Source organism: Portunus trituberculatus, chromosome 43 (genome assembly GCF_017591435.1).
Source record: "Portunus trituberculatus isolate SZX2019 chromosome 43, ASM1759143v1, whole genome shotgun sequence".
NCBI lineage: Eukaryota > Metazoa > Arthropoda > Malacostraca > Decapoda > Portunidae > Portunus > Portunus trituberculatus.
Genome location: NC_059297.1, coordinates 3031243 through 3044170, shown reverse-complemented (window position 1 = coordinate 3044170; position 12928 = coordinate 3031243). Strand labels below are relative to the sequence as shown.

General features: G+C 42.5%; 1 protein-coding gene across 4 annotated transcripts in view; it reads left to right on the top strand.

Annotated features, from left to right (window-relative positions):
• LOC123517919 (WSCD family member AAEL009094-like) overlaps positions 1 to 12928 on the top strand; it is a 64074-nt gene that overhangs the window by 34971 nt on the left and 16175 nt on the right. The window contains exon 1 of one of the 4 annotated variants that reach the window (XM_045278381.1): positions 11426 to 11555. The exons of the other annotated variants lie outside the window; for them this stretch is intronic. The gene's annotated coding sequence lies outside the window, so the exon portion shown is untranslated. Of the gene's footprint in view, positions 1 to 11425; positions 11556 to 12928 lie in introns of those variants that run through there. 4 annotated transcript variants of the gene reach the window in all.

The following is a 12928-nucleotide window of genomic DNA, read 5'->3' as shown; positions in this document are numbered from 1 at the left end:
ACACACACACACACACACACACACACACACACACACACACACACACACACACACAGGCAGGCAGACAGGCAAGCACGTTCTTTTTTATCTGTAGGAAAGCGGCACTCATAACTTTTCTCTGTGTACATATAGTTGTTGTCACACGTCGGATAAGCTGCTGCTGGTTTATATTTTGAACAGATAATTGGTTAAAAATTAGGTGGTGAAAAAACAATAAACTTTCTCCTGACTAGTCTCGCAGTACCATCTTCATATTACTCTCAGGAAGCTATACTGAGAAACCAATCATGAAAAAAGTACTCATTCCTCAGCTGTGTTTCCAGTTTGCCAGTGTCCTCACAACAAGGAGGTTCTCAGGATATTGGAGGCATTACGTATAGAATGACAGACAAAACTCTGAAACACAAAGGGAGCGTGGTCTCTAGAATTCTCGCAGACACTATAGACCAGTAATACTCAAACTGCGCTCTGTGAATATCCCTAAAGTACGTCGCGTATTGTCACATGACTGTACACTTGATGCGCCATCGAAGGCCATGATTACTGCACCGCTAAACAATAAAGTCTGAGAACCTCTGCTATAGACTGTCCCAACCAAACCCTTAGGTGTGGCTCTGGCCTAGCGAGGGTCCACTTAGCTTGCCACACCCACGCCTCATTAATTCAACCTGCCTAGCCAAACAAAGGGGCGTCACTTCCTCCCTGCTACTGCTTCCCCTCTGTCTGTGTGTGTGTGTGTGTGTGTGTGTGTGTGTGTGTGTGTGTGTGTGTGTGTGTGTGTGTGTATGAATACTATTACAGTGGCCACGCCTGCCAATACATACACATTAAAAGGAGGGTGAGTGTAATATTATGTAAGTATTAGTATAATCATCTGAACGGCATTTTTCAGTTATGTATTAGGAAGAGTAACCAGCCAAGAGAGAGAGAGAGAAAAAATAATCGTGTAAGTAACTAAAAAGATGAAGTGTAAAAGGCAAATGAATAGAAATAAGGAAATAGATAAAGGAAATAGATGGACGAATAAGTAAAGTAAATGAACAGTGATGAAGTTCCACACATGCTGCTCACAAAAATTCAGAAGACGTGAAATGCAAAGGGATGAGTAATTCAAATTCAGCAAGAGGTGTTCTGACGCGCATTCCTCCCTCGGAACAGTCCAATTAAAAATGAAAACAGGAAGAGAATATCACGGTTTGCCAGTAAGAAGAAGTTTGCCAGTAAGAGGAACAATATCACAGTTTGCCAGTAAGAGGAACAATATCACAGTTTGCCAGTAGGAGGAACAATATCACAGTTTGCCGTCAAGAGGAACAATATCACAGTTTGCCAGTAAGAGGAACAATATCACAGTTTGCCAGTAAGAGGAACAATATCACAGTTTGCCAGTAAGAGGAACAATATCACAGTTTGCCAGTAAGAGGAACAATATCACAGTTCGCCAGTAGGAGGAACAATATCACAGTTCGCCAGTAAGAGGAACAATATCACAGTTCGCCAGTAAGAGGAACAATATCACAGTTCGCCAGTAAGAGGAACAATATCACAGTTTGCCATCAAGAGGAACAATATCACAGTTCGCCAGTAAGAGGAACAATATCACAGTTCGCCAGTAAGAGGAACAATATCACAGTTCGCCAGTAAGAGGAACAATATCACAGTTTGCCAGTAAGAGGAACAATATCACAGTTCGCCAGTAAGAGGAACAATATCACAGTTCGCCAGTAAGAGGAACAATATCACAGTTCGCCAGTAAGAGGAACAATATCACAGTTTGCCAGTAAGAGGAACAATATCACAGTTTGCCAGTAAGAGGAACAATATCACAGTTCGCCAGTAAGAGGAACAATATCACAGTTCGCCAGTAAGAGAAACAATAAATACTGAGGCCCATTTTTACTATGAGTTTAGGGTGTGATTAGATCATTTTATATACATCAAGAAGGATCTATGGAGGTCAGAAAATTAATGGACACAGTCTTCACTATTTTTAATCCCTACATAAGTTTCTAAAGCTGTGTAAAATCGCCATATTGTAACCAGAATGAATATCAAAACGCGTCATGGTATTGATAGAATTAAGATACTGTTTAACTCTCTCATTAGTAAAGTGGATAGAATTGGAATGACATCATGAGAGCAAGTTTTTTTTACAGCGAGGTCATGGGAGGAGAATGATATGGAAGCATGCAGTTAGTAGGTTCAGAAGAGCAGTAACTATGGAAATAACAGTAGAAGAATGTAAGAGAGAAGCAACATGGCAGCTCTGAGTGAGTGAAACACATTATATCCGTCTTGCAATGTCTTTTTTTATACAGGAGAGGAAAATGGCTAAGTGCAACAAAAAATGGAAAAATAAAAAGGCCCACTGGGTTGTCAGTTTTCTTAAAGATCGTAAGAGATATCCAGAAGTGAGGGACAAATATCATGAAACCTCCCCCTTAAAAGAAGTCAAGTAGTAGGAAGATGGAAATACAGAAGCAGGCAGGGAGTTCCAAAGAGTGGAGATGTGGATATAATTCAACCATTGCAGACTTTACCTTCGCCCTGTCACTCCCACACACACTCCCACAGACTGCATTTTCTCACCAGTAACAATGCACCGCCAACAATCAACAATACACCAGTAACAATACACATCATCACTCATAACAGTGCGTCAGTCACAATGCTTGGTGATTCCCGTAATAAGGCACCGGTAACAATGTCTCATCTCATCAGTAACTAAAGCTGATGCACCATAATTCAATATAGGTAGCTTGTAAATTCCTACGGGAGATTTATTGCTTATGGAGACAAGCCAGATTTATGCCCTCCTCCCTCCCTCCATCCCTCCCTCGTCCCATCACTCCTGCATCACCTCATTACTAACAGCACGGTGATCACGAGGATTAAACAGTCTAGATGAAATACTCTTCGTCCTCACATTTTATGTATATTCAAACAAAGGAAGGAAGACGCATATTTAGATGGAGGGAGAGAAGTGAGAGAGAGACACGAGGGGCTGCATAGGCCCAGAAGAAGATGCAGAAAATGGTGACGTGTAGTAAGAGCGGTCGACTTTACTATAGCGATTAAAACGAAGAAGAATTTGTTTGGTATTAGTATTATTTTCCTTGTGTGTGTGTGTGTGTGTGTGTGTGTGTGTGTGTGTGTGTGTGTGTGTGTGTGTGTGTGTGTGTGTGAATGGCAGGTGTTCTGTAAATCTCAGTTCACACTATTGCGATACAGGTGACTATGTATGCGTGTGTGTGTTATTAGAAGTGTCCTCCAAAGCCCAATGCACGCAGCCACGGTACGAGTGAGTGTCAGCGGGCAGATAACGCACTGGTAGGCTATCGTCTTGAAGCGCGGTACGTTCACATTAAAGCATACTACTCTGAGCGCAGCTGTACTCGTAGCACCGTGCCTTGTTGTGTCAGCTGGCGCACTCGTCTGACTTGGCGATAACTGCGACCATGTTAACAGTTATCGTACGCAGGAAATATTAAGTGTGGAACCATGGATACTCAAAGGAAGTATGTTAAATAAGCAAGCACCGGATATAGAGGATCATAGTGCATATATATTTTTTTTTTTATGTTAGGGATAACTGGTCAAGGGCAACATAAGACGAAAGAAAAAGGCCCCTGAGTTGCCAGTCCACTTGTATGTCCGAGAGAGTTAGCCAAAAGAATGATAAATGTCTTGAAACCTCCCTCTGGCGCAATGTTATGCTTTCAGGAATGGTTAGGTGTGTGAGTGGATAATGTAAGGCGTAACAATATGGGAAAGTATATAAAGACGGCAAGAAACCATGTGATCTAAACGTGGCAGTTCCTGGGATGAAACATGATAGTAAGGAATATCAAACGATAGATAAGACACACTAAGAAATAAGTCACATTGCCATGCTCTACTTAAATAATCAGATAATTCGAGGACTATTTCACCAGTTTACTTTAATCCCTTCGGCACCATGACGCGTTTCCATAGTCATTCTACTTACTATTTGGTAAATTTATACAGCTTCAGAAATTTATGTGGGGGAATGAAATAGTGAAGACTGTGGCCATTAAACTTCTTACCTCCATAGACCCTTCCTAATGTCAATAAAATGGTCTAATCGCACACAAATCTCAAGGTAAAGATGTGTCCCAATATTGAAAGGGGGTTAATCCTCTTGACGGCGCCATCACAGACCCAAGTTGCCGCGGCGCCTTCAGTCAGTCTGTCAGTCAGTCAGGATAAGCAAGGATCTGTACACTAATAGAATGGGTAGTGTACTTGTGTTTTGAGGTGCACCTTATCACTTCACCTCCTACACAAGTCTCGCTCTCTATCTGTGGTATCGAATCAATAGTTGAATACAATTTCCATTTTTTTTTTTTTTTTTGCCTAGTCATTTCTTCAGCTCACTTCCCCCTATCTCTCTCTCTCTCTCTCTCTCTCTCTCTCTCTCTCTCTCTCTCTCTCTCTCTCTCTCTCTCTCTCTCTCTCTCTCTCTCTCTCTCTCTCTCTCTCTCTCTCTCTCTCTCTCTCTCTCTCTCTCTCTCTCTCTCTCTCTCTCTCTCTCTCTCTCTCTCTCTCTCTAAAATGAAAAAAAAAATCCAAGCAAAGGAAGTGTTCTCAAAATTCAACTTAGTAAGTAAGTTAGTTGCAGCGCCAAGATAATTACATTTTGCCTATTACTGTACACACACAATGCTTTCCTAGTAGTGACTCGCCAGCAAAGGAGGGAATCTGAATAATTTGTAGCCACGTCCCTCACAGCTATGACAAGTACGGCGTTAGGAGTGAGTGGTTGGGAGCCGAGAGAAAAGAAAAGCAATATGTATGATGTTGTAATGTTATGGTTCTTTGCTAACATTCAGAGTGTTATAATACTGAGAGAGAGAGAGAGAGAGAGAGAGAGAGAGAGAGAGAGAGAGAGAGAGAGAGAGAGAGAGAGAGAGAGAGAGAGAGAGAGAGAGTGTTTGCATGGATATATAGATGAAAAGAACAGAATGATTTTTTTCTTTCTTCCCCAAGGTAGGGAACTCTTTCAAAAAACCTGCAGTACAAAAACAAGAGTCTGTAGAATTATAAAAGATTGACATATTTATTGGTGACAGGTTAATGTTTTTCCTTTAACCCCTTCAATACTGTGACCCATTTTTACCATGAGTTTTGTGTGTGATTAGACGATTTTATTTACATTAGCAAGGTTTTGTGGAGGTGAGATGGTTAATGGTCCAGAACATTCACTATTTTAATCCCCACATGACATTTTGAAGCTATATAAAATCACCAAATAGAAACCTGAATAAATATGAAGACGTGTCATGTCACTGAAGGGGTCAAGCCAGTGAGTCTCGTGAGGACATATGTATGTTTGTACGTATGTAGGTATGCACGTGATATTTCCCTCTATTCGACCTAAACAACTGAATCAAGAACTCCAATAATGCAAGTGTACGACGAGATGAGAGTGTTTGGCTGCGACCGGACGGCTGCGCAACACAACCTGGTATATCTTGGCTCGAATTCACCTCCTGCCAACCATTCTCTGTCTCCAATTCGGCTCAGTAATTTCACGACCGGAGGCTACGCGAGCTCGATCACATTGCAACCGTCTGCTGCTCTCCTGCGCCGGCTGGTTCACATAGCATTCATTCCTTTCTTGCTTTGAAGCGTGCGGCAAACTGAACTATTTCCTCCAAACCTTTAAAAGCAATAAAAACAACAACATAGACACAAAGAAACATAAAAAAGCAAGAAAAAACACACCCACAAACACTCAAACCCTCTCCACCCTTGAAAAGCAGCGGATTGTCCGCCCAAAAATTGTCTGGTTTCTTACAATTAGCTAATGGTCGTGGTCGGAGTGAAAGAGAGTTCGCCTCACGTTTTATAAATAAGACTTGAATACTCGGATCAGTCAGCGAGTGAAAGCATCAGTCTGTGACAGCGTTACTGTGCTTTAGTCTCCACAGGTGGCTAGATTAACAAAGGTTCTTGAAATAAATTATAGAAACGTAGCTTCCTGAACGTGCCTTAACACTGAAACATTTCACCACAAAGGCTGGATAAGCGACTGTTTTCTCGAGAGCAGGTGAAAAAGTACACAAACCGAGCTTTCGAAACCCTGAACGAACCGTAACACTAAAACTTTTCATCATAATGACTGGAAAAGTAATTGTTTCCTGCTTCCCTATCATATGCGCGCGACAATCTGCTGGTGTTGTAAAAGTTAGCGCCACTCGAGTCGCCAAATTAGATCAGGAACTTGAGGATAAGTATTGTCTCGAAGGAAAAGTCCACACGGCCTGACTATCTCCAAGGAAGCTTTGATCAGGCTCTCCTAGTGTCGCAGTATTGTTGTTGCGGCTCTGCTACCGTCGATGTTCTTGTTCAAGTTGTTTTTGCGTCACTGTCTTGCAATTTGCCATGTTTTTGTTTTTCACCGACGCTGTGTATTAATTATCTGTTTTGCCGCTGCTATTGTTTGTCATTACTACTACTACCACCATCACCATTACTACTACTACTACTACTACTACTACTACTACTACTACTACTACTACTACTACTACTACTACTACTACTACTACTACTACTACTACTACTACTACTACTACTACTACTACTACTACTACTACTACTACTACTACTACTACTACTACTACTACTACTACTACTACTACTACTACTACTTACTAAGGATAATGCTTGGAAGACTAGACAGCAGCACTTACCTAAACCATTTTAAAGCAAAACAAAACCATTTCTATCTCTGATACAACACACACACACACACACACACACACACACACACACACACACACACACACACACACACACACACACACACACACACACACACACGGGAAGGAGAGCGAAAAAGTGTGCAGGGATATAGAGAGAAAGATAGAGTGGTGGGCAACGTTACATAATGTAGGCGAAAGTCAAATGTCACTCTCTCTCTCTCTCTCTCTCTCTCTCTCTCTCTCTCTCTCTCTCTCTCTCCATAAAAACAATCATTATCTCGTAAGGAAAGAAGTTAATCCATTCAACATCGTTAATTCGAAGAAGCAAAAAAAAAGTCACGAAAAGGAAGGAGAAAGGAAAAGGAATAGAGATTGAGAGAAGGAGGAAGGAGGGACGTGGCTTAATGAACGCTTGGAGTAAAGAGGAAGACGAGAACGGTAAGAATGAGGAGGAGGAGGAGGAGGAGGAGGAGGACGTAGGCATTAAGACCGTGAAGAAGTTAGCTGATGTTGACGAGGAGGTGGAGAAAGAAGAAAAGAAAAAAGAGGAAGAAAAGTGGAGGAGGAGGAGGAACGGGAGAAAGAAGAGGAAGAGGAAGAGGAGGAGGAGGAGGAGTAGGAGGAGGAGATGGAAGAGGAACAAGAACAAAAACAAAAACAAGAAAAAGAAAAAGAAGAACAAGAACAAGAACAAGAACAAGGAAAAGGAAAAAAAGAAAATGAGAGCAAGAGAAGCAGTAATACAACAACAACAACAACAACAACAACAACAACAACAACAACAACAACAACAAGAGAGAAGGAAGAAGAAAAAGAAAGAGGAAGTGGAAGAAGAGGAGGAGGAAGAGAAGGAGGAGGAGACAGATTAAAGCCCCCCAAAAAAACGACCCACTTTGCGTACCTCACAAGAAGCAAAGGAAGGAAAATAGCGTCTTCGTGCACAAGACAGGTTAGCGTGCCATTGTGACGGTCTGGAGACACTGTGTGGGAAAGAAAAGACGCCAAGGGAACCAGGATGTAGCGACAGTGTAGTGCTGGGAGGGTGGCGTGTGTGTGTGTGTGTGTGTGTGTGTGTGTGTGTGTGTGTGTGTGTGTGTGTGTGTGTCTTGAATGTAGCTGGACACACACACACACACACACACACACACACACACACACACACACACACACACACACACACACACACACACACACACACATCGCGTTCGACTCACAATCGAGAGGGCCGGGTTCGAGTCCCGGTAAGCGGCGAGACAAATGGGCAAGCCTCTTAATGTGTGGCCCCTGTTCACCTAGCAGTAAATAGGTACGAGATGTAACTCGAGGGGTTGTGGCCTCGCTTTCCCGGTGTGTGTTGTGTGTTGATGTGGTCTCAGTCCTACCCGAAGATCGGTCTATGAGCTCTGAGCTCGCTCCGTAATGGGGAAGACTGGCTGGGTGACCAGCAGGCGACCGAGGAGGAGGTGAATTACACACACACACACACACACACACACACACACACACACACACACACACACACACACACACACACACACACACACACACACATATTTACACTTGCAATATTTCTCTCCGTCCTCTCTCTCTCTCTCTCTCTCTCTCTCTCTCTCTCTCTCTCTCTCTCTCTCTCTCTCTCTCTCTCTCTCCTTTACGGTGCCTAACACTCAAAAATATTTCGCCAAACATATAATTTCGTTCTCTTTTTTTTATTTCCATTAATCTAACCTAATTTAACATAATTCAAACACAAACATTACCTCTCATATAATTTTCTTCCCTTTTCTTTTTTTTTTTTACTAACCTTAACATAACTTTTGAAAAGTCATATTTTTTTTCCTTCCTCTATTTTCTTCCACTTACATAACCTTAATCTAACCAAACGAAAAAAAAAAGAAAAAAAATCATCTCTCACCGTTTTCACTTTTCATTTTCCTTCTTGTCTTTATTTTCCTTTTTTTCCCTCTTTTTCTTCATCCTCGACTCCTCCGCCACAACAACCTTCCATAACCTATTTCTTTATACCCACAACCCGCTGATCACTGACCCGTCCATCCTCAGCCCAGCCTACATAAACCTGTCCCTCTATGTCCGCCTTCTCCTCCTCCTTCTTCTCCTCTTGACTCGGTGCTTATCCTTTGCCAGAACTCTCGAGGCTTTGGGTTAAGGACGCCGACCACTTCCATCACCGGGAAATGAGATGATGCCGAGGAAAGCTGAACCAATTTACGTAGGAAGGAAGGAAGGGAAGGGAAGGGAAAGAGCAAGAGGAAGCGGATGATGGAAGGTGGGATAAGACGTAGAGAGATAAGGAAGATGAAGGGTAGATACAAGAGAGAGAGAGAGAGAGAGAGAGAGAGAGAGAGCACATACTGACACATAGGTAGTCATAAGGCACTGGAAAGAGGAAAGAGACGAGCGTGAGCAGTCAAGATGTTGTAGCTTGTTGATAGATGGCGTTGGTGGTGGCGTGAGGTGCATGGCGGTGAATATATCTAATGAACAATCGCTTGTTGTGGAGAACGTTTAGCTGCGATCGTATTCTGAAACACTGCTTCACCTTCATCACTTTCAAAACGCTGTAGTAGAAGTGCCACAGTTTTTTAAGGATGTTTTTTTAATAGTTCTAGTGACAGCAAGATTTCTACATTATAAGCAGGGAAAGCACTCTTGAGAAACCGGCCAATCATCCCTGTGGCCTTTGAAAATACGTACAGATGTGGTGAAAGAGCAAAGCGTTTCTGAAGACTGGTGAGGTAAGGACGAGCGAGTGTAGGTAGTGGTGGGCGTGCTACGGGAAGGCGGATAACTGGCGGGAAGGAGGTGATTTCTGTGGGTGTGAGGCTGTAGTGCAGGACGCCCCTCTTCTAGTATTCAAACCAAGTGTTGTTCCCACCCAGGCGTGGCGGCCAACGCGCTACACGACCTTCTAATTAACACACAGTATCAACTTTGTTTACCCGACTGCCGGTGTTGTGTTACACAAATGAGAACGCGCTGTGTAACGACCACTGGGGAGGGAAGGGAGGGGAGGGGAGGGGAGGGGAGAGGAGGAGGAGGTGGAAGAGGAGAAAGAGAAGGTATAAGTGGTGTCCAAAACAGCAGTAAAACGAGATTCAATGATCAATATAGAAATAAAAAAAAAATGAATGAAAAAAGATAATGAGGAGCACATTCAAACGAAGAAAGCACATTAATCAATATTACTGATATAAAATGAAAAGAGAAGAAAAAAGAAAGAAGAAAACCTGGAAACACTTCAATCGACACCAAGCGAGATGAACGATAAATAAAGTCACATAACATTCGCACCTGAACGTTTGGCGCTTGATGATTTGGCGCTTGATGGACTGGTCTGGGCAGTGGTTCGCTAATGTTTCACTCTAATTTATCCCTATTGTCATCTTAACATTGCTCACTGCGACACGAAACAATTAGCAGCACCACAAACAATGCATAAAGTCTTTATAAGCATCAACAAGAATGCTAGCCATGAAAAGACTACATTTTTCCAATATTTCCCTCGTTTATAGCTTGGCTGTGGCTATAGAACAAGTAGAAATGTTTGAGAATGATTGGTAATTAGGAAAAGAATTAGAGGCAATGTGTGAAGTCTTTATAATCACCAGCAAAGGAACTGGCAATTAAAAAGAATATATTTTCCAATTATTTTCTCTGTTTAAAGACTGAATTTGGCCGTGATTGGTCATGAAGGAAAGAACCAGAAGCAATAACGTGAAGCCTTATAAGCATCAACAAGAAAGCTAGCCATGAAAAAGAAAACATTTTTCCAATATTTTCCTCGTTTATAGATTGTCTGTAGCTGAAGAACAAGTAGAAATATCTGGTAGTGATTGGTATCTAAGGAAAGAACCAGAAGCAATGCGTGAAGCCTTTATAAGCATCAACAAGAAAGCTAGCCATGAAAAAGAATACACTTTTCCAATATTTTCCTCATTTATAGATTGCCTGTGGCTGAAGAACAAGTAAAAATATCTGAGTGATTGGTAATAAGAGAGAGTAGTGGAAGGCGGCAGTGAAAGAAAGGGCTTATCTTGGTCATTAGTGCAAAGGGACACATACGCATTAAGAAGGAGCCCCAGGTGAAGAGAAAAGAGCTACTTGTACACCTTGGAAGATCCGTTGAGTAGCAGCACCGCGTCCGTCCGGCACCGTTACCGCTTGCTCGCTATGCTTCACCTAACGACATTCACTTCACTCCATTTGCTTTCACTTAACGTTATCTCACAGCTTCTTCTTCTTCCTCTTCCTCTTCTTCTTCTTCTTCTTCTTCTTCTTCTTCTTCTTCTTCTTCTTCTTCTTCTTCTTCTTCTTCTTCTTCTTCTTTCCTTCTTCTTCTTTCCTTCTTTTTCTATCTATTTCCTTATCTACCATTCTTCTACCGCCATGTCCTTTATATCTCCTTCAACAGAGAGTAAACCAATGAATTTTCTTGTAATATGCTTAACACCCCACCTCCCTTACTATCGTCGGCTCTTCTCTTCCTCTGTCTTACAAAGGCCCGTATTTAGAAACACTTTGTTCTTTCACCACGACTATTTTCCAAGGCCACCGAGTTGATTGGCGGGGTTTTCAAGAGTGTTTCTCCAGTTAATAATGAAAAAATCTTGTCACTCTGCCTCTAGAACCGTGAAAACACATGAGAAAAAAAGACTGATGTAAATTTAAGTAGTCTTTTGAAATAGTGGAGTTGAAGCGCAGAAGAGTTTGAGAATGAGACTAAATCACGCTATCCACGCATCCCTGCCACCTGAGTCGTCAGTCCTTAGCACTCTCCTTAAAGCCACTGATGCGAAGATAAGACAGGTGAGAACCGAAGTATCTGTTTTGTTCAGGTGGAGTTGATGCCACGTCCTATCTCTCTCTCTCTCTCTCTCTCTCTCTCTCTCTCTCTCTCTCTCTCTCTCTCTCTCTCTCTCTCTCTCTCTCTCTGGTATTTTTGAAGACGCGTTGCTCTCAGTACTAACGCTTCCATCATCATCACCGAGTGTTTGTTGCTCATCCAGAGAGAGAGAGAGAGAGAGAAGGAGGGAGGGAGAGGGTATGTGTGTGTGTGTGTGTGTGTGTGTGTGTGTGTGTGTGTGTGTGTGTGTGTGTGTGTGTGTGTGTGTGTGTGTGTGTGTATGTTATTGTCACATTCATGTTATTATTGTGCGAGGGACTCGAGGATAAAAGATTTTGTGATGGTTTTTGAAGTATACGATCTGGGTACGACACACACACACACACACACACACACACACACACACACACACACACACACACACACACACACACACACACACACACATCGGATTGGAGGCCTTCCATTGTCAAGTCCTGAATCTTGGTATACTTTCTTTCTGTATACATAAAAACGACCAACCCAGTGGCACAAAATACAGGAGCGAGATGAAAAAAGGAGAAAGCATTACTTTGCTGTTCTGAGAGAGAGAGAGAGAGAGAGAGAGAGAGAGAGAGAGAGAGAGAGAGAGAGAGAGAGAGAGAGAGAGAGAGAGAGAGAATTCAATATGGAGGCCAGCCAATTTAGTCATGAAAAAGAAATGTTCTTATATTCCTTACCTAGAACAGTTCAAATTCTAACACGAGGAAAAAAAATCATGGAAGTAGGCAAATAGTTTAAGATTTTTACAAGTGCAAAGGATGAAAGAGCAAAAGCACCGGTTAACTGTTATGCTTGTGAGGAGAGCAGCACAGCACTGCACAGCACAGCATGGCGTGAAGGTGGAAGAAAAGAACGCCTTGTTTACACACAGGGGGCCGCCGTGGTACAGTGGAACCATACGTGCTTTCGGGTCCGAGGGGTCTCGAATCCTGTCCACGGTCCGCGTGTATGTAGGGCTTCCTCACTCGGGGCAACGGTTTCCTAGCTGGTAGGCTTTGAGATAGGAGATACCACAAAAAGTATTCCCTTATGCCCATAAATTCCCGTGAAAAGCCCACATGGTATAAATAAATAAAAAAAATAGAGAGGTGAGACTGTAGGTAGGAGCTGAGAAACATGTATGTAAGTAGTTAGCAAGTTCAGAAGAGATACTATTGCTAGAAAAATAACATATTCAAAGTACCCTTTGAGTTTTACATTGACGTACGGAGGAGGGCAGGTTCGGGAGGAGGAGGAGAAAGAGGAGGCGGTATAAAGGTGTTAGGAGGAGGAGGAGGAGGAGGAGGAGGAGGAG